Source organism: Calliphora vicina, chromosome 2 (assembly GCF_958450345.1).
Source record: "Calliphora vicina chromosome 2, idCalVici1.1, whole genome shotgun sequence".
NCBI classification, from domain to species: Eukaryota; Metazoa; Arthropoda; class Insecta; order Diptera; family Calliphoridae; genus Calliphora; species Calliphora vicina.
Genome location: NC_088781.1, coordinates 66,523,442 through 66,546,985, shown reverse-complemented (window position 1 = coordinate 66,546,985; position 23,544 = coordinate 66,523,442). Strand labels below are relative to the sequence as shown.

The following is a 23,544-nucleotide window of genomic DNA, read 5'->3' as shown; positions in this document are numbered from 1 at the left end:
CATTAATATAAAATTTCATACCCTTAGATGTCCTTTTATTTTGGCTCTATCGCACTTAAAATTCAGTTGATGAAAAAAATTCAAGTATTTGTCTCAAATTGGTGGCTGTATATTGCTATTTTTGACGATCGACTTCCCTGCGCTGCGATATGGCACGTTATTCAAGAGAAATAACCCCAATAACCCCAAATTAAAGGACTACCTGCAAAAATAATCCTAAGGTTTTGTGACCCGAAAATCGGTTGCTTATGAATTTCTTGCAAGTAAATTTGATCACATCATATAATAACACTATCCAACAAATTGAGACTTTTTGATTGGAACAGAATAACGACCCTATAATTCTGAAAAGGCATGTTGAGTAGATAATTTTTCTAGAATACACTTATAGTCCAGTTGGTCTGAATTTTTTTTACAGTTTTAATTTTTTGTTCGAAGGTAGCATTATACTAACTGAAAAAAATGTTGTAAGTTAATATCTGAGAGAATTCTTATTGTCAGATTTATATTGTGGAATTTTATGGGGATCATTTTTGTGGAAGATCTTAACCCTCTATCTCTTCTCTTTAGAGGTCAATTTGACCATTTTTTCGAGAAAATCAAAAAAGTCCTTTCTTAAAGGACATTTAAGGATTAATATATTCTACAAAATTGTTTGCCGTAAAATTTCAGTGGGTGTCACCAAAGATACAAAAGTTGTAAATAAAGCGCTTTACACTTAATTAGCAAAATTTCATGACATGGTATCACATTTTTTAAAATTTTTCTAAAAATCCAAATATGATCCGAATGAGTTGAAACTTAAAATATAAATAGTGCTTAAGAAGATCTATAAAATATATGCATACATACAGTGGTGGCCAGGTAATTAAGACAAAAATTGTTTGTTAAATTCCATGTGATTCTCAATTATTTTTTCAAATATTTCCACAAATATGTATGCTGAGGACTGTTTTAACACACAAGTTTGTTTTATTCAACTGTGTCAATTCCTACATATTCACCACGAACACATACGATTTTTCTACAACTTGACCAAAAATTTTTTTTTAAATAAACATATTTTCTAGCATTTATATCATTATATTTTTATTATTATAAAATATTCGGACCAAATTTAGTATTTTAACAGCCAGCAACCTAGCCATTTAAATCTATGACTCTGTAGTCTCGGTCTGTTGCACATAATGTGCTCTACTGTCTCCAACTCATCTACACTCCTATACACCCTTCAAAAATCCTGCGTGCTATTAACCCATTTACCTATAAAGACCCAACTGAGCAAAGACCGGTTATCACTTCTACTAGAATTCTGAGACTACACTTATCCAAGCAATTAGTGTTTTGCATCCAGTTTTGGCCAAAAGGCCTGGGACATTTGTCAATCCGTCCTAATCTTCCAGGATTGGTTGGTGGAGTCACGGAATCTTTTAAATATTTACCTGTAGTAGTGGAGGTCTTACTCCCCGTACAATCTGAGCCATGTCTGGCCAGTTCATCTGCTACCTCATTTCCCTGTATGTTACAGTGCCCTGGAAACCAACACAATCTCATTGAGTAGTGTACCAATAACTCTTAAAGAGCTCTCCTGCAGTCTTCCACTAAGCTCGAGTGCATAGATGACAACTAGATAGGTAACTGAGAGGCAAAAACCTAAGTCTGTTGTCAAAAACCTAATTGATTTGAATGTATTGCCATGTATTTTGTTATTGTATATTATATGTGTGCAAAGAGAGTAATTTTTTCATTGACATTTCTCTCTCATTCCGTTCTATGTATTTGCTAGGTTGCCAATTTAGGCATTTTCCGGCTAGATCTAGCGATTTTATATTCATTTAGCCATAAAAAATGGCTAGATTTAATCTAGCCGGAAGATCTAGCCATTTTATTTTGTCTTAGCCATTTTTATTTTATAATTTTCTTAAATATTTTTTAAAAATAAAAAAGTATTTTTTATCAAATGACAAACAGTATTTTTAAACAAATTCGTCTATTGATGATTTGATGAGAATATTATTGATTTTATGAATACAGGCTTCGAAATTGTTTCCAAAGCAAACACATCAGGCAAATTCAAAAATCAATTTTGCATTTCTTCAATATATCCAATTTTGAATGCAAGTGCCCAGAAATTCGTTTAATTTATCAAAAAGGAAAAAAAATATTGATATTACAATCTTTATCCCCATTTTCTCAATCTCTGGATATTTTTTATCGTGACGATATACTGACAGTTCTCATACAAAAATTCTATTAATTGGAAGTATGTATATTGTTACGAAAAACGATAACCGGAGATTGAGAAAATGGGGGGGGGTTAGTCTGCTAAACCCCATTAACACGAAGTCGGTGAAAATTATTTTTAAAAACTGTCAGTGTAACTATTAGTTAACACATAACCAGACTTCATGGTAATGGGGGCAAGAAATGTAATATTTATGAATTTGTATTCAGTTATTTTTGGGTTTTAGCCATTTCTAGCCATTTTTAATTCAAAATCTAGCCATTTTCTGAGCTGAATAGTTGGCAACCTTGCCTATAAGTAGAGACCATACATGTAACACTGCGTACTCAGTTTTTCTTGATAGGGAAATTTCAATCCCCATCAAGGCGCGGTACTCTATGACTACAAGCAGACGTTCGACACTAATGGTAATGGATATACATACATATATCGCGATTTATTTGTAGGTGATTTTTCGTCATGAATAGTTTCCTTAAAATGTTTGGAAAATTGTATTCTTGTTAAATGAGCCAGATTGAAATTCCAAATACTCTCCTTTACTAACATTAAGAATTTGAAAATAAATGTGTAATGAATTGTGTGTTTTTTATACCAACGTAGATATCTATTTTCGCAAATAAATATGTTTGTAATAAATATAAATATTACATTATATTTATGAACTCGTATTTACCTTAAGCAAAATATTAAATTATAATAATCCATATACACATGTATTAAAGATTATTATTATTTAACTTGTATTTAATATGGCTAATTAAATTTACTAAATATGTGCATTAGATCTGGCCATCAATAGATTTGATGGATTATATTGTTATATAGTAACTAAAACAGATCCATAAATGATGCAACATTTAGTGTTATGAAATTGTGTAAACAATGGTACTTTTTCCGATTTCGGTTATAAAACAATGAATGAAAAATATAAAAGTTAGTCACCATTTAGTAAGCAGAAACTAATAATTTACTCATATTTTTAGTTGTTTACACTACTTTTATATGTAAAACAGTGGTTTTAGGTTTTTGTTGAATATATGATGTGAAAAAATGCTAATACGAGGATGGGTCAATAGGTCCGCGACTTTATGAATTTTGCGGCTCTTAATTGAAAGGGCAACACTTCTCCTGTCAACATGCACCTGTCAGTTGACTCCTCTCAAAATTTGAACAAGATGCGTCATTTAGTTTGTGTTTGACAGCCATTGATAGCAGACTACCTCGTGACTTAAGGAGAAATTGCGAAAAAAACATGACTCAAATTAAGCTTAATAAATACTGCACCATCAATTTCAATGGTAAAAAATTATTTACTGAATTTCGTTGTGACCGTACAAGCACGGAAGATGTCGAACTTTCTGGATTCAGTTGGAGTCTCTACACCCGAAACAATTGAAAAAAATCACGATATGCTGTTGGCCGATCGGAGATTGAAAGTACGAAGCCATAGGCATCTCACATGTTTCAATTTTGAATGATCAGTTGAGTACGGGAAAGCTTTCCTCAATATATTGGTTCACAGTCGGGTGTACAAAAGGATACACACATGTGTAGTTTCCATGACAAAAATCTTTGAAATGCTCCCTCTACCCTATTCTCTGGATTTAGCCTAGAGTGACTATTTCTTGATTCGTAACCTGAAGAAATGTCTGGGCGGAAAGTGATTTGACTCCAACTATGAAATCATCTCACAAAAAATACATCGACAAATCTTAATTTTTGGAAGAGATAAACAAATTGTAGAAACGTTGGGCAAAGTGCATAGAGCTCAAAGAAGAACTATGTTGAAAAATAAAATAATTCTTTATCCAAAAACTTGTGTTTCATTCAAAAAGGCACGGACTTTTTGACCCACCTTATTTTTCACTAGACATTCATTTTTATACCTTGTTCTATGGAAGATGCGATTTATTTCAAAGTTTTAAAAAATATTATTTAACATTTTTGAAGATATCGGAAAATGTACCTACTACTGTTTACCTAATTTCACAACCTAAGTTATCCGAATGGCCACAAATTTTGTAGCATTTAATTTTAGCTACCAAAAAACAAAATAAGACACTTCCTTATCAAATTTATTTGTTTGAGGGCAGGTCTAATGTAGATACTCATCATTACCTTAGTTAGCAAACGTGCCAAGTCCACTTTTTACGAAAATTGAAATTTGAATACAAAAGTAATTGAGAATAACTAAGTATGTTATTAAATATGTATATTATAGCGCCTAAGTCTGTTCATTGAATTAAATATATATTTGTGAGATTGGCTAGGTACGATAGATTATTTTTGGTTTCCAAAAAAACTCATTCAAACATATTTATGAAAAACTTTAAAAGCTCATTCAAACATATTTATGAAAAACTTTAATACCATTTTTAAAAATATTGATTTATTTTATAGAAAATTATAGCATTCGACAATATTTCGTAAAAGGTATAAAATAATTGCATATTTATTTTATTCAATTGCGTATTTATTTTATATCTTTTACGAAATATTGTCGAATGCTATAATTTTCTATAAAATAAATCAATATTTTTAAAAATGGTATTAAAGTTTTTCATAAATATGTTTGAATGAGCTTTAGAAAATATATTTCATTAAAACCGGTTAATCGTCTTACAAAAACCTGTTTGTCAAAAAACCGAAAAGTTTACAAAGCCTTAAGAATTCAAAAATTCTAAATTTCAGAAGATTTAGTACATAATTCTTAACACATTTCCTATTAGAGTCCACAAATAAAAATAAATTTATCATATTAAATAATAATTTAATATAAACCGGTAAATCGGTTTTTTGAAGACAAAAACCGAAACCGTTTTTTTTAAGACAATAATCAAAACCGGTTTTTTCAAAAACACACTTTTTCGGTTAACCCGGATATTTTCTTTCTTAATAAATATCTCAAAAGAATGACATACCGAATGTTTTTTCAATATTTTTCCCAAATTTAGATGACCCAAAATAACAAACCCATATATTTTTCACATCATGAAAAAAACCTTGTGAACTAGTGTTATAAGTTTATTAATTTAATTTTAAACAAAAAACGTAAATCATAAATTTTTAAGAAAGTATTGATTAATTTTGAAATTTAAATTTAGTGATCTTTATAATTTTAATAAAATAAAAGAGTTCAAACAATAAATATAAAGAAAAATTTTATAAGAAAATGTGTTAAGTCCCAAAAAATCATACCAATTAAGTAAATAAAAAACTGTATAAATTTCAAAAATGTCTTCTATAAAATTTATGAAAATGGTCTTAACACATTTGATCACCAAGCTAACGATATGTAGTATATGTTTTTAGGTGCAAAGACTTTGAATATGTTTATATACAGGTATTTAAATAATCAAATATTTAATGAAAATTGTTTACACAAGTGCTGAGTATTTGACTTTAACATATTTATATAACATCCAATGTGCATTGCACATACATATTTATATTGTCTATTAATATTAATAGTTTTGTATTAATGAAAATATTTTCATTGTCCCTGTAATTTGTTCTTTGTAATTTATGTAACTTAAAGCCAATGAAAATTTATCGTTGTGAACAATTTGCAAAAAGACTTCCTTTTTAATTTCCTTTTCAAATCGATTTCGAAAGAAGTAGGCAAAACAAATGTCAGGTTATTGCTCCCATTATTCAAATTTCATGCGAAAATCAAAAAGAGAAATTGGAAGGAATAAACGTATACACAGACATACATACATACAAACATATTTGTAATTGTTAAATCCTTTATAAAAGATTGGTATGTGTACTTACTTAGACAGAATGTTTGTAACAACTTCAAATAGCCAAAAAAAAAAAAAATATTCTAACATATCGAGCCCTCAAAGCGAAAATATCTTAACCAACAATATCTTCGTTTTTTTGTTATTACAAATCGATAATTTAGAATCGTTTACAAGCACCATTAAAATTTTATATCAAAAGCAAATTTAGCTTAAAAGATGTAAACAATCACAAAAAATATTTTCCTGTAAAGTTTGTTGTTTTGTACTTAAGATTTTTCGTTGTTAGGGCTCAATATGTCATTAGCTTAGTGTACAAACGTGCTAAGTCCACTTTTTATAAAGATTTAGATTTTTATACAAATGAATTTCGAGTGCTAGTTTTTGGTTTGATTTGAAAGCTAAACTGCTGATATAAATAGCATTACAATAATTGAAGGGTTTGTTGCAGTAAATCAATGGCCACTCTTCTAAATTTGGGATCATTTATCATTATCAATTACACAGGGCAACAAAATCAAAAAAAATTTAGAGGAATTTTTAACCCCTACACAATTTTGATGTATTGTGGTTCCAGTAGTACAAATATGGTCCAAATTTAAAATTCTATGTAAAATTTTTTTTTCTAAAATGGCGAATTTTTTTAGATGTTTCTCCACATAATTTATGATAACTCAAAAAAGGTTAGTCCGATATTACTGAAATAAACTTGGAAAAGTTCGAATTTACATAGCCTTTAATCTGTTTATATATTGCGTTTTAATCGGTTCAGTAGTTTCGGAGTTATTATAACAAATTGAAGCAAAAAATATATTTTTTACGTGAAAATATTTTTTTTTTGTTTTAAAAAACTCATGAAAAATCGAAAACGGCAGAAATGCTTCAGATTTATTGCATTATCGAAAAGCCACATGTAATAGGAACAAATTTAAATATCGATCATAAAAATCTATTGATTGCGATTTTTCATGATTTTTTTAAAACAAAAAAAATTGCTATTTTCACGTAAAAAATATATTTTTTGCTTCAATTTGTTATTATAAAGGCTATGTAAATTTTAACTTTTTTAAGTTTACTTCAATAATATCGGACTAACACTTTTTGAGTTATCATAAATTATGTGGAAAAAAATCTACAAAAATTCGCAATTTTAGAAAAAAAAAAATTTTAAAATAATCTATCCATAGAATTAAAAAAATTTACCATTTTTGTACTTAACCATGATGCATCAAATCTATATAGTGGTTAGTGAAGCCTTTTTTTTTGCTGTTGACCTGTGTTATACGAGTACCAAATTGTTAATAAAACTGCATTGGCACATTTCAAAAATATTTAAAACCAAAGATTTTGGAACATTTTTTTTTTGCTCCTGTAACATTTTTGAAAAGTTAATTAGCCAATACCAGAAAATTGAGACAATTATTGATTCTATTATTTAGTTTCTAACAATTTGAAATATTACGTACTGGCTCCTTCATATATTCAAACGGTCTCCTATTAGGTCGTATTGTCATAATGTCGTAAAATATTTGTTTAGTTTAAACAAATTCTTGTTGTGATGCAAACAAAAAAAGTGTTATTTTATGACAAACCAATAAACATAGTCCAAAAAGTCTTTTTAGTTTATAACTTTTTTGTTTGAAACCCAACAAAAATTTGTTTAAACTAAAAAAATATTTTAGGACATTATGACAATACGACCTAATAGGAGACCGTTTGAATCCCCCAATTTTTTGTTCCAAAAATCTAAAACTTTCTAGTACGAAAATTTTAGAACATTGACTAAGATTATTAGTATAGAGTACAACATGAATTGGTCAGTTTGCAGTTAAAAACTACAGTATTTTTTTGCTGTTGAAAAAAAGAAAGAAATTAAATTTCCCATGATGCACTTGTTGTCGTTGCAACGAACTGTCGACGTCGAAATTTATTCACATCAAACCTTAACATAGAACATAGACATGTCTTTGCGTTTACTCATGAAATAAAAAACGGAAATTATGCAATAACCAGCCAAAGGATGCGGACAAAACGGAAATGAAATGTATGGAGATTTTTTTTATAAAGAAGACTCTGTCATTAGTCAAGATATTTAAATATAGCATTTTATACATACTACATATTTGAATACGTACGAGACAAATTGGCTTTTTTTTAATTTTATATTGTAAAAATTAAAACAAAAGTTTTCTAAAAATATTCTGCAAAAAAAAATCTTAAAAGAAAAAAACAAAAATTAGTAGTCAATTAAAGTAAAATTGTATGTCTACCAAATACAACATTCCTAATGAAACTTCATATTTTAATAAACATATAAATTAAAATACCAATTTCATTTATTTAACCACAAAAACCAATTTATTTAGTAACTACAATTTGTTAAATACTTATTATGTTCTTTTCATAAACTGCTCGTATTTTAAAATCTTACAATATTTCTTATTTAATTGACTGGGCGCCTGTCTTTCTCTCTTTGTGTATTTTAAATGACTGAATTAAGAAGTCTTTGTTTGGATTGGTCCAGAACTACAAAAAAAGAATGACAATTCTTAAAAGTAAATGGAAAAGCCAAAAATAAATATTAATAAAGATAAATACACAATATGAAAATTATGAAAAAAAAAATATGGTCAAAGTTGAAATAAAAAACTTAGAAAATAAATTTTAATTTCAAAATTGGTTGCAAAATATTTGTATTTCAAAAGAAATTTAGAATGAGCAGATTTGTGTAAATGTATGGGAACTTTTTCTATTTCCTACAATTAGCCAGCAAAATTTGGGTAATGTCAACTAGTCTCTGCATACAGCAGATTATTTAATTAAGTAGATTAGGCACTTATTTTTATAGAGGTTGGTAATGAACTTTTGCATGTAGCGCAGCTTTGTAGTGTGTCTGAAAAACGAGAGCTTAGTGGTTCAACCCCAACCGAAAAACCTTAATTTTTGTTCACGTTATACATATATTTATAATAAAAAGAGAATTGAGAAGCAGCTAGACTTTCAAACACAGACAAAAAATTAACTCGCCTGATTCGATACCCACATAATAATGCGGTTCTGTTGATGTTTGTAACATCAAATTCAATAAGTTTTATTCATATAGACGTAAATCACACCATGATGATGATCGGTCCATAATTGAATCGTTTATTTAAAGCAACAAAAAAATCCAGAATTGAGTATTGTTTTGTATAGGTACATCGTTTAATGCAAAATTAAGTACTGTTCATTATTATGGAGAAGCAAAGCCGAGAAATCCGTGTTTAGTGCAGAAACGAAAAAAAAACAGATTTTTTGGTGCATTATTTCGATGTTTAGAGCACATTTACATCGGACAAAATCTTATCCGATTATGCGATGGAGCCACTGTAGATAAAATTAAGTTTTATGTTTATCAAACAGATGGGTAACTTTCATAGGAAAAATATAAATTTTGTAAAAGCAATTCTTCTTTGATTAATTTAAAATCAAGAATTTGTTGCTCGACTGGTTTTTGAGATAAACGATTCATTTGGTCATAGCTCTCATATAAGGCCCACTTCCGAAAATCACTTTAACTAGCATAAATCTCTTAAAAATGTTGGAATTCAAATACATAAAATTTAACAAAAATAAATCTGATATAGAAATAAACCACACGACCTAAAAATGTTGGTATTCACTAGGTTAACCGATTAATATAGGCCGGTTAACTGTTCGAATAATTTAAAATTGTCGATTTTCAAATAACCAATAAACCGATTAATTTGTGTCGATTAACCGAAATTTCTTTTTTTTGCACTTTATATAGAAATATATATTTTAAACACACACATTTTATTTCTTAACTCGTGAACATTCCCTTCTAGGAAATGTTCACGAGTTATGTTCGAAATGACCTTTTTCTAGAATGTTCTATGATGAACTTTGTCCTAATGAATCTGAGGACGACATGGTAATAGACGAAACTGAAGACGTTACTGAAATGAGTCTATAATCAAAACAAAACGAAACTATTGAATTATTCAAAATCAAAAAAGGAATCCAATGGTATGATGGAGGATTATATGCTTAGGAGAAACTAAAAAAATAACTGAGAAATTGGATATTCTTACTTAAGATTTCTCCAACATCTACAATCAGTGAGTGCGTTTTTTCAAGTTAAGTTTTATTAAAACTAAAAAAATCGTTTAAAAAAATATTTTATTAAAAGCTTATTTCAGAAGATCTCCCAAAAATCCTAAAATAAAAATCTCATGTGTTTATACTTATTGTTTTGTTGAATTGTTGTTTTGTTTGTTTTTATGTTTTTGTTATTTTTATTAACAAAATGCTTTTATAAGTACACAAACTTCGCGTTTTTCTTTTCAATTTAAAGTAGACATTATTCGGTTAATCGAATAATTTTAAATTAATTGATTATTAACCGAATAAATCTAAACCCCGATTAATTATTTGCTCGATTAACCGATTAAACCAGAAATCTTATTAATTGAATACCCTAGTATTCACATAAAATTCAACTAAAATAAGTTCTATACAGAGATAAGTTGATCATGGAGATCGGTCAACAATTGGCCATTATTCATTGCATAGTCGAATAGAGCATTAAAAAATATGAAAAACCACGGTTTCGCGGTTGTTAAAAAAGTGCACGCACCAAACGCAATAAAGTTTCATTAAATATTTTCAATTATTTTGAAATACCTACAATATTTTTTATTTTAATAACTGCGGACATACTTCAAACGATAATTTTTAAATAAAGAAAGTATCCCTACTTGTTGGTTTACTAGGTAACAATAACAGTTTTTGCTTTTAAAAACAGTGGTTTATTTCCTTTAAATAAACCGGAGACGTTTGATTGCTGTATATACTTAGTTTATATTAAAGCAGTATAGTAGTTTAAATTTTGTAACAATTCTTTATTTATGTAAATTTATTCAACAACAGTTTAAATAGTCACTCAGTGTGTTTATAAACGTTTATAATTCGGAGAAATACACACATTTAAATTACACACTTTATAATGTACAAGTATACACTGGTAATGCAGTTTATGTTTGATCTAACAGCGTCTATGATAAACTAAGGTCACTACTGTAACCGCAGCCACTATTTATAGACATTGTCATCTTTATTCGAGTAGCCTCGATTGTTCTTAACGGACAAAACTAGAATACTCGAATTCTGGAGCTTTTAATGATAATGTTAGCAGCTTAAACATTTTATGTTGCCATTAGGGTTTGGGGTTTCCCGGATAATTTTATTTCCCGGGAAACGGGAATGAAAAATTTAATTTCCCGAGATTCCCGGGAATCTCTTTCGCTTTAAACAGGTGGTGGCTTTATCGTTAATAAAGCATTATGAAGACAATCTAAATTTTTTCTCCGATTGCTACTTGCTTCAAATAAAGCTAATTCCCGTTTAAAACGACTATCAGCATTTGATTTTAAATGTTTAGGATTTTCTTATTCAATATTGATTGAATAATCTAATTCGTTTTTAAAATTTTGCTCCATTTGTATTTCGGAAACATCATCATCATCGCTTTGAACTGACGAGGGAACACTGCGGTCAAATAGGCGTATGTATGAACAGTGTCTTTTTGTACCATTTTTGGAGAAATTTAATATAAATTCTAAATCAAAACTTTCTTCATTTTGTTATTATTGTAAGTGTTTGACATTATGTTTGCTGGGTAGCTCTCTCACCAATACATCTTCATTTTTATTTTTGAACATCACTGATTTAGATAACAGCTGTTCATAAAGAGTGTTCATCATAGCAAAATGTCGGCTTAATGCTTCAACTCTATCCTTAATGGGGTTTAAAACCTCCACTAATATTTGGAACAAGCCATTCATCAAACATAGATGTTATATTTAAATGTATTAAAGTATTTTTAATTAATTTTAAATTTCCCGTTTTTCCCGGGAAAAAATTTAAATTTCCCGGGAATTCCCGTCAATAATTTTACGGGAATTCCCGGCCGTGAATTCCCGGCCGTTGTAGGCAGTTGTTACAGTTAAATTCGAATCGCTAATGCAAATTCGTAACAATATTGTTTTAATTTAATGTTTTTAATTAACAATAAAAAAAAGGGAAAAACATATTGCAGATTGTTCATCAAGAACACAATCATTTAACAATGTGCCATGTTTTGTGCCGACCACTGCTCCAAAGTATTACTTCAAATGATAACAAATAAATCAAGGAACTTATTACAACTTATACAAAGTATAAACCAGGATTAACCTTTAATTGATTATAACTGCGTAAAACAGATTTATTTATGTATGTTGCCATTATTTCCGTAGTTGCTTTTTTCTTTCCTCAATATAAGAGATAAAAATCAAAACTTTTTATGACACAAATTACTCTTATTTTCTAATAAAAACACACATTCTTTTTCATTCACTACCCACCAATACATACATACCCACTGAACATTTTTTGCCGAATTAGGTCTGGATACTAAGACCCCTTTCACACTAGGCAATTTAGTTGCGCAAGTCTGTTGCCCAACAACAAAACGGCATGCACATTTTATTCTCCTTAACCCCGACATAAGCTTTGTCATCTACAAACACAAGAGACTTGCGCAACTAAACTGCCTAGTGTGAAAGGGGTCTTAGTATCCAGACCTAATTCGGCAAAATGTGTTCAGTCTTAATAAGTTTTAAGTGATTTCTTGCGAGCTTTAATTTTATGATATTAGGGTGGTAGGTCAATGTCCCTTAGAGCAAAACTTTGGTCTTCTCGAGACAAAAACATTAATATATCTTAATTTAAGATCCTACAGTAAATTCCAAAGATATAACGAAAAATGTAAAAAAACTGCTTTGCAGAAATACTTTATATTAGGAGGTGTACGGCGCACTTTTTATACCCTTTTTTTTGTCCCAACACCCACCATAAATTATACCAATCTGCTCAGAATCACTTTCTGAGTCGATTAAGCGATGTCCGTCCATGTAAACCTTGTAATCAAAGTACAGGTCGCAATTTCAAAGATAATTCGATAAAATGGTACAAGCTTTCCTATTGTTCCAAGGACGGAGCCTATTGAATTTGGTTAGAATCGGTCCATTATTTCTCATACCCCCCATACGATTGCCCTATCTGAAAATAATTAAGCTCTCATAAATATCTTATTTATATTGATATCCAAACCAAATTCAGCACAAATAAGTTTTATATAAGTTTGACTCCCAGCACCAAATTTTGTGACCATAACAATGTGCAACGGTAAAAAAAACACACGATCATGACAGTATTTGTTCGACTCTACTATCAAAGGGTAGTAAAACCCTATACTCAGTTTGTCCATTTTGGTGACCGATTTTTTTATGGGCCCCCAAAGTTTCTGAAAATCTGTATGGCCTCTAAAAAAGGTGTCCTCAGTTTTTGGTTTACAGCTAATTCAGACTTTGTGATACGGCTTAACTTTATATGGCAATAATATAGCTAAGAGTCCGCCAAACAAATGTTGTTAAAATTCTTTTCCAAAAAATATTTTTTTCGTGCACTTTTGTTGAAAAAATATTGGAAGAAATTTTTTTTAAATTATTTTCGAATAACTTCCAGGATCTCCTAATTTTTCACTAACAATATTTAGCAAAGTTGTAGCTACGGTAAAGTTGAACTACTCTTGTGAACATATCAATGCATTCTGAACGTGTCTAGTCACTCTAAATAGCACATAAAGATCACTTTGTACCTTAACAATTTTCGTTTTTACTTTTTTTTGACGCTAAAACAAAGATTTTTTGTTAAAATGGTATGATCAAGTCGACACTTCTATGTTGTGCTGTATTATTTACTCGGCTGAGGTGTCCGGAATGGGGATCAGGGGGTGGACCTTCATCTTTTTATATATTTCAACTTTGTATTTTTTTTAAGTTTTTTCCCAAAAAAGTCCCCATATTTTTTCTTTTATCAAAAACTAATTTTCTTCGGGACTATATACATTTTTTAATGATCTGGAAAGAGAACTTAGTGCAAAAACGCATAAAGTAAAATTTGAAACAAAATTTTAGGATTGAGTAAAAAATTCTTTATTACTTCTAAATTTTATTATGATGTCTGTAACTGTTCAAATTTTACATTAATTCAAAGTTAATATTTTTCTTGATGGAAAATCACCATTTTAAAATATTGTTATTTTTAAGGTAAATTACGTCTGAAAAAACACAAAATTAATTCATTTCACTAAAATGTCAATCTTTAAGTCACAAGGTTTCCACCGATATCAAAAACTTATACAAAATGCTTATATTTACTCTTCAGAAGCTCCACAAACCTTGCCCACTTTCAAAAATTTTAAAGTTTTTTCATATCTTGCAACAAGCCGGTCTTACGTGATCAAGATTATATAAAGTGATGCGCCCGGATCATACCGATAATGATTTACCCATTCTTCGTTATAACAGCACAATAGAGAAGTATATACTCGAACATACATTTTTAACAAAAAATCTTTGTTTTAGAGTCAAAAAATGGTAAAAAAACTAAATTTTTTAATATACAAAGTGATTTTTTACAGCTATTTAGAGTGACTAGATATATTCAGATTGCATTGTTAATGAAAAATTAGGAGTCCCTGGAAGTTATTCTAAAAAAGTAAAAAAAAAAATGTTTTCCTATATTTTTTCAACAAAAGTTCTCGAAAAAGGTATTTTTTGGAAAAAATTTTAACAAAATTTATTTGGCGGACTCTTAGCTATATTATTGCCATATAAATATAAGCCGTATCACAAAGTCTGAATTAGCTGTTAACCAAAAACTGATGACACCTTTTTTAGAGACCCCACTGATTTTCAGAAACATTGGGGGCCCATAAAAAAAATCGGTCACCAAAATGGACAAACTATAGGGTTTTACTACCCTTTGGTAGTAAAGTCGAACCTATACTGTCATGATCTTGTGTTTTTCCAAAAGTCTTCATTTGTTGTATAGTGTAATTAGTCATAGCTCCCATATAAGCCCCACTTTCGAAAATCACTTTAAACAGCATAAATCTCCAATAAAATTTAACACAAATAAGTTGTATATATATTTATCTTTTTTTCTTCTTTTTTATATGAAAATTTGTCGGTTTTTGCTATTACAATATACATTTGGACAGTTCTGAAATATTTAAATACCAAATACCTAGTTATGACTTCAAACATGTCGGCTTAAAAAAAGTTTACTGGGTGCACGCACAAAACGCATTGAAACTTGAAAAGTTTAGCTTTGTGTTGTTGTTGTCGTTCTTGTTCTTAAAGCACTCAGTTTGTGCTGTGTGTATTTGTTTTTTTATACCCTACACCACCATAGTGGGGAGGGTATTATGCGTTTGTGCAGATGTTTGTAACGCCCAAAAATATTAGTCTAACACCCACCTTAAAGTATACCGATCGACTTAGAATCACTTTCTGAGTCGATTAAACGATGTCCGTCCGTCCGTCCGTCCGTCTGGTTGGCTGGCTGGCTGTCCATGTAAACCTTGTGCGCAGAGTACAGGTCGCAATTTTGAAGATATTTCGATCAAATTTGGTACATATTACTTTTTCAGCCCAAGGACCAAGCCTATTGAAACTGGCTGAAATCGGTCCATTATTTCACCTAGCCCCCATACAAATGTCCCCTTGAAATTGGACTTTATCGGTCATAAACGTTTAATTTATATATGTATCTCCACAAATTTCACTCCAAATTAGTTTTATATACACAAAATTCATGCCACTAAATTTTGTTATGATGGGTCCATAATTAGTCATAGCTCCCATATATACCCGCTTCCGAAAATCACTTTAACGCGCATAAATCGCTTAAAAATGTTGGTATACACACAAAATTCAACATACTTAACTTTAATATAGACATAAATCACACGACATAATTTCATGGTGATCGGTCCATAATTGGTCATAGCCCCCATATAAGGCCCACTTCCGAAAATCACTCACGAATATAAATTATTGAAATTTTAAAAGAAAAATGTTTTTGCTCTTTTACTTAGTGTAGGGTATTATATGGTCGGGCTTGACCGACCATACTTCCTTACTTGTTTTTTGTTACTTTTGTGCTCCATAAACTCTAATCCGTATTGATCCACTAAAAAGAAAAACTCATTTTAAACACTCATCGAGAACAATGCAAAAATATCGAAAGTTTTTTCATTAAAACAATTCAAGTGGATTAAAGAGGACTATTAGTGAGAGAAGTGGGTGAATAAGTGAATGAATGCGAGCGTGCCTGTGTATTCTCCTTGCGTTTATAAAGGTGCATACAAATGTACACACAAATGTGTATATTAGGGTGGCATTGGAAACAATAAAATTTAACTAATGTAGGAAATTTTACATTTTATTCATAAGCCCTTTCGAGATATTCGAATGCTAAGTCGCTCAAGCGCAACTTTTCTTATTTGGATATTTCTATTGCACATTTTCTGATAAAAGTTTCTAAAGGAAGACAATAAACATTGACTTTTGCTCTCTAAAATCTTTCTGAAGGTACAGAAAGATAAGAATTTTAGCTATTGCAAACAAATAATGCGCGATACTGCGCATATTTCGATGTCCCTTGAGACATTGAAAAACAATGCAGAAAGCTCATCAAATATTCAACAGATAGAGATATTTTATACCATGCAATTATCTTGAAAACGAAGGGATAATTAAGAGTAAGCCTATTGTCAAAATTAAAATCCGTTTTAATTTGACTAGTTTTCACTTTAAATGTGTTCGTTCGACATAATGAAATTACCCATATGTTTCATTTGAGAGAAATATGAAAAATAACATTAAAACCACCTCACCGAATACTGAAGCCAGAACAAAAAATTTGAGAAGCTGAGAATTTGGGGCCATCATAATGTATATATGTACGTGTGTGTGCAAATTGTTGTGTGAATGTCCTTATGTCAACTTTGGTTAAGACAAAAATCACAAAAAAAAAGAACAATATAAACGGCTAAAGTTCATCTTCTTTTGACTTTCTTTGCTTTAGTGGATTTGTTAAAGTGACAAGTGCATTTTGCGGTGTGTTAAATTGAACGTTAGGGGAAGAATACATGATACATGATGAACAGGAAAATCAGGAAAAACAATCTGCAAAAGAATAAAACCACAAATTTAATGAAAATATGTCATTATGTGATTAAATTTTATGCACAAATATCACTTTATAAATGGAAATGTTAAAAAGGTATATAAACTTTTAAGTACTTACAAAAATCGGGAGAGATAATTTTTGAGAATAATGGAATAAATAGTTGTTCGAAAATCATGAACATTTTCTGAGTACGAGTATTTCTAAAGTAATTTATCAAACTTTATAATGCTGATGTTAGATTTCACTTTCTTAAGAATATAGAGTAAAAGGATTTGATAGATGAATGGATGTTGAAAAAGACGGATCTCAGGTGGATATATTGAGGAACGTATGGGTTCCCCACGTTATAACAATTGTAGAAACTGTTTAGCTTCTTGGTACAGGTCCTTTTCATGATCTGAACTATCTCAGAAAAATAAGGTTGCCAGATGTATTTCACATGTTTTCCACAATAAAAACAGAGTACAACTTTTGCGAAATTATTTCGTATATATTTCATTCCAAATATTTTATATGTAGTTTGACAGCATTTCGCACGAAATTTTGAACAGCTTATACCTAGCTTATACGTCAGTCTTGAAATTTATTTCAATATTAAGCTTTTAAGAGATTTAAAGCTATATTCGATTTTTAGGGGGTTTTTTTATAGAATCAAGTGACAATTATGGTCCAATCTTATAAAACTACTTACAATTATTTTCATATGGTCAATTTTGTGTCGATAATTTAATCCGGCGATTTGAAAAAAATCGAACTTTAGATTTTTTCAAATCGAAATAATTTTTGAAGAATACATTAAAAGTAATTTTTGTAGACACATGTATGTATAGCAAAATGTAATGCTTTTCAGGCCCGCTACAGACGTCTTCAGCACCCTTCTATATTTAACTCACATTAGGTTATATGATGTACACAGGATTCAAATAGTTCAAGCACATGTATTTACACTTTAATTAAATAAAATCTATATTAATACGTATTATTTTGTTTTTATTACATTTAAAAAATCCCTTGATAATTCCAATGTTAACATGCTACCATAGGCCACAATAACAAACTTAATCGAAATCATAATTATTAATGTTTCACAAGAAAATTATGATTAAACAATAATATTGGCAGTGTTAAAATTCATGGCAGAAACAACCAGCCAGCCACTACAAACAAGAGTATACCCACTAAATATTTATTGCCGAATTCGGTTAGAATTCTTGCCGACAGTCTGCAGAAGTGCCCGATATGACGAAATTCAAATCGAAAAAAAGTCTGATGAAAATTCCGATATTATTACGACAATTTGTATTGATGTCTAAACAAACATCCACAAATGGCCGGAATATTCTTAACATTATTTAAGTTTTGAAAAAATAAACTACTTTATCTTGATGTTTGTTTGCTCAGTTTTTCAGCTATAACTCAAGAACCATTGACGATTTCTCATTTCATTCTTCAGCAATATTGTAGCTAAGCTCATAAAAGAAAATATTGGCCCGAGAACGCCAAACCCCTTGGAGGTTTCACCCTTTCTTTCACCCTGACTTTCACCCTGTATACACAAACAAATGTTCTACGCTTTCTAATAGTGCATTTACACCTACGCCATAAACATGTTATAAGTTGTTTATGGTGATAAACTAGTTTAAGAAACTTGTTTATCCATACAAAACAAAAACAGGTTTGTAACTAGCTTTTGAGATAAACTAGTTACAAACAACGAGTTTTTGCTAATGCAACTCTGTTTTTCAACATTTTTCTGGCAAAGCTGGTAACATTTGACATTTGCTCAAAATTAAAAAATAAACTGTTTTCTTTTAAAAAAAAGCCAAACTGTAAGAAAAAGTTTAAAAATTTATTTAAAAGTGTTTTTTATATAATATGGACAATGAAAATAAAAGGTATGTTTATATGTACATATGTATATAGGTACGTGCAGCAACGTTTTTTTCGTAACAACGTCCATATTTTTATTAAATTTTTTTTTAAATTGAAGTCAGCTGTTTTATGACTTGTCAAAAATAAGCCACTTAACTGACAAAATGCTGATGTAAACGGTATGGTTAATGAAAATAGCTTATAATCATAAACTAGTTTGAAAATTACAAGTGTAAATGCACTATAAGTGTGTGTAATACACTATCCTGCGGGAAAAAATGCTAGGGCTTTACTTTGTAGGCCTTCTAAATAACATATTTACATACTATTTTAAAAGATACGATGCTCATTTCACTCTGACTTCTCTTAAAAGATGTTCTGGTAGAACTTTGCTTATCATTCTAAATTATTTATTCTATAATTTATTAAAAACAAAACATAATTAAAAAGAAAAATGTATGTACGCGTGCGGCTAGAGTATAAATGGCAGATTAATTCCTACATGTTTATTACAATATTATACGAATATTATCAGCGACTCGACGGCTCGGCGTATGCGGCTAGTAGGGGTTCGGCGCAGGTCTCTGCTCGTTGGTTACGACAGCACAATAAACATAGCTTACAGAGTAGTAATAGTTTAGGACATTTTTTGCTTGAATAGCAACAATAACAATTTTAAACCATTGTGAAATATTAGAACATTATGACAATATGACATGATAAGAGACCTAGTGAATTGACCAATTTAAACGAGATTTTTTGTATCAAGTTAATTTGGGTAAAAAATTAAATAATGACCATATTATTGCCAAACTAATTTTTTGTTTTCAAAAAGTTTTTTTTACATTTTACTTTACTTGTTTCCTGTGTCACATACAGTGACGGACAATACAATAGAATCAATACATATGAATTCGATTAAAGCGGTAAAACTACAAAATTTGATTTCAAATTTTAAAATTTGTTCATTATATATTAATGCTCATAACGTAAAAAATAAATAGAAAAAAATAAAATAAAAAATCAAATCTAAAAGACTAAATAAAATATTCGACATTCAAATAGAATCAATCAGTCTTAAAATGATTAAAAATAAAAAATCATCATAAGAATTCGTTGTTTTCTTAATATTTTGTTGCATATCAATAATTTCTAATAACAGCATCAAATCTTTTGGGGATTGAATTTAACAAACTTTCGCATGTAGATCGGGAAATTGCATACCATATTTCCTGAATTTTCTACCAAAGTTCTTCCTTGTTTTTAAATTTTTCAGGTCCGAGTTTGTCTTTTACTACTTTCCATAGGATTTAAGTCTGGTTATTGAGACGACCATTGAATTTTGTTATATAAAAACCATTTTTTGGCAAGACCTGACGTGTGCTTTGGGTCATTATCTTGCTGGAAGAGCCATTTTAAGGGCTTTATAACATTCTCCAAAATATTTACATACAAGTGCTTATCCATATTTTCTTTAATGCAATAAATTGGACCAACGTAATACCAAGAAAAGCATCCCCATATAATAATATTTCCCCAAACATGTTTATACGTTTTTGGTTTTTGCCATTTTTTGGACGTCTAACCCATGTCTTATCATCACTACCAATTAAATTAATGGTCGTTTCGTCCGTCCACTACACATTTTGCCACTTTTTTGTATTTTCTGGCCCACACCAATCCTTATGATTGCTCCTGGTTTTAAATGAAATATTGGTAGTGATTCTGTTGTAATGTTCGTCACTGTATCTATCTGGGAAATTTATTTTAGAGATTTTTGGAAAATTATTTGAACTTTTTATTTTATATAATTTGAAAGTAAATTTTTAATTTGGCTCAAGCTCATTTATTATAATTGCATATTCTGTAATAATTCAAAGAATACCACTGTAAATTAATTTGAGATAATTAGCAAATTGGAATGCATTTTCTACCCCATCAAGGGCGTCATCAACAATCCTTATTGTCAAGGCCTATTGTAAATATCATCTATTTAACTTACTCTTATTGGGAATTAGAATATGGGAAGCCTAATTCGTATATATTTTCTTTCATATATTTTTTTAACATTTAACATCAATAATGATATTGACAGAGTTAGTCTGGAGGCCATAAACCTATATCGCGTGGATCAGATAAACCTTCAATGCTGCAAGCTATTTTATGAACAAAACTACGAGTATAATTATTGACTTTAGTATAAAATATGTATAGAGCATTTAAAATACTAAAAATGCTTTAAAAGTCCAAAAGCCTATAGCAATTCAAAAATTATTTCCCCATCCCAATCACTTTATTATGGTAATGCAAAAACATTCTTCGAACAAACTGGAAACATTTGATGCATTTCCATTACACAGAAAAAACTATTTTCTAAACCGTTTCAATTCAAATATATATCACATATTGAACTGGTTTCAATTATTTTATAATTGAATCAAGTATTCATGTGCTCAAAAACAAAATTTTCTGATATTTTCTATTGAATTTTGAGTTTTGAATTTGATAATTTAGACAATTGAATATACAATTTTCGTTATTGGTTGAACTTTAAATACAAAAATTATTGAATAAATTATTTTCGTAATTGAAAACACATTTTTGTTATTTTTTGTGTTTTCAATTACGAAAATTATCTATTCAATAATTTTTGTTTTTAAAGTTCAACCATTTATAATTTATAATTGTCAAACGTAGTATATAGTACAATTTTTGAATTTGGCATATATCCGAAGTGTTCCACTTTGAAGACTTATAACCATACTATGTTTTATAATATATTTTTCGTTTCGAAATAGCAGATATATTCCCATTTCTTCTCAAACTTCCCCACTATATGTAATAGGGTATCATATGGTCGGTTATGTCCAATTTTACTTTCTTACTTGTTTTTATTTAATGTTTTACTTGGAATTTTTTCTATATCCTTTTCTATCTCATGATGATTCTCAATGATAAAAGATTTTTTATTTTGTCACCAAACTCATGCATGACTAAATGTATAAATGTTTCAATAAGTCAGTCAGTCATCATGTTGGGATGTGTAGAAAATTATTTGAAGTTGGAGCTGTTAAACAATCAATCCCAGCAGTTTTGCAAGTAGTCAATGTATCCCTTAGAGACAGTAATTTTCACTAATGTCTGATCAATTGTCTGATTCCAATTTATGTATATATTTTGGGTCATTTGACATGTATGAGCTCTTCGTAGTGCAAAGAGTAGTCAATTGGTTACTTTATACATTCCTTGTAATCTTGCGAAAAGTCAATTGGCACTTTAGTGTCTCTAAGTAATCTAGAGAGTAATCACTTTAAAAGTTTATTTTGTACTGCACTTTAGAAAGTATTTATTTTACCCACCAGAAGTAATCAATTGGAGAGTAGTCAGAGGAATGCTTGCTTACAAGCAATCGGTTATTGGTCGGTATAGGAGATGTCTTTTGAGGTTAGGTAGCTATGCGTTGACTAATTTGGACCTGCTATCGGACAGTATCTTTAAAACCTATATAGGGTCAATTGATCCCCTGCTTATGACTCGCAAATGTTAAAATAACTAGTCGTAGCTAAATCAAATCAAAAACAAATCACTAGTTCGGCCCATACACCCAGAACTGCTAGGACTGGTACAAAACAACTGTACGTGAGTGTGTGTAAATGTGTTGAATGATACTTGAATTAGCGTTTATGATGATTTGACAAATTTCCTGTTACAACCAACCAACAAAAACAACAAATAAAAAAAACTTCGAAGTTCTTTTATTCTCCAGCATCGTTGTCATTATATCCGAGTTAGTGGTTTGGGAAGTGTTGAAAATAAGGAAACATAGAAATCCTAAATGCTTTTCACGCATCTTTACCGCTTGAATAGAGTTACAAACCCCATCACATTCTTTTGATATGTGTAAGTTGAGAACATTAATGCCGTCGTAAGGATAATCTTGCAGCAGTTAGACGGAAAGACAGACACACTTCTTGAAGACATAAATGCTGTTTTTTATTTAATATGTATCGCTTTTATTTCGTTTTATAATTTACACCATTGCCAGAAAGCATTGATTTATGTTAACCACGCAAAAAACATCTTCGATATTGTCTAACGGTTGATATGGTAAATTTTGTATATGCCTAAATATTGTTCGTGAAGAATTTTCAAATTCACTTGACAGTTATTTACCCCCAGTCTATACTTGACAAATATTTATCATAACAATTAATGACGATTGTTGTCAAGACAAAGTTGTCTGAGCAATACCACTGACAATTTTGTCTTAACGAAGCAATAATAAATTTAGATTATATCTGGTAGTTACGTTTCGAATTACAATGTATTTTCGTTTTCGGATTGAGTTACGCAGTACCTGCCCTGATAATTTTTTATTTTGACAACCATTTTGACGTTTTGACCATCATGGTAAACATTTATCAGGTATAGACATAGGGGTTCGAGTATTCGAATTTCTAAAAGTGTGTTCTCGGAAATCTTCGTTTGAGTATACAAAAATGTTAAAACATGAAAGATATGCAAATATGTTTGACACATTGTTACCGGAAATAGAAAAATTCAAATTTCGCAAAATGAAAAATTTTAAAATTAAAT

At 29.8% G+C, this 23,544-nt stretch overlaps 1 protein-coding gene across 3 annotated transcripts in view; it reads left to right on the top strand.

Moving 5' to 3' along the window:
- The window catches only part of capu (cappuccino), a 253,224-nt gene that overhangs the window by 222,365 nt on the left and 7,315 nt on the right, over positions 1–23,544 (top strand). The gene's annotated exons all lie outside the window — the stretch shown is intronic.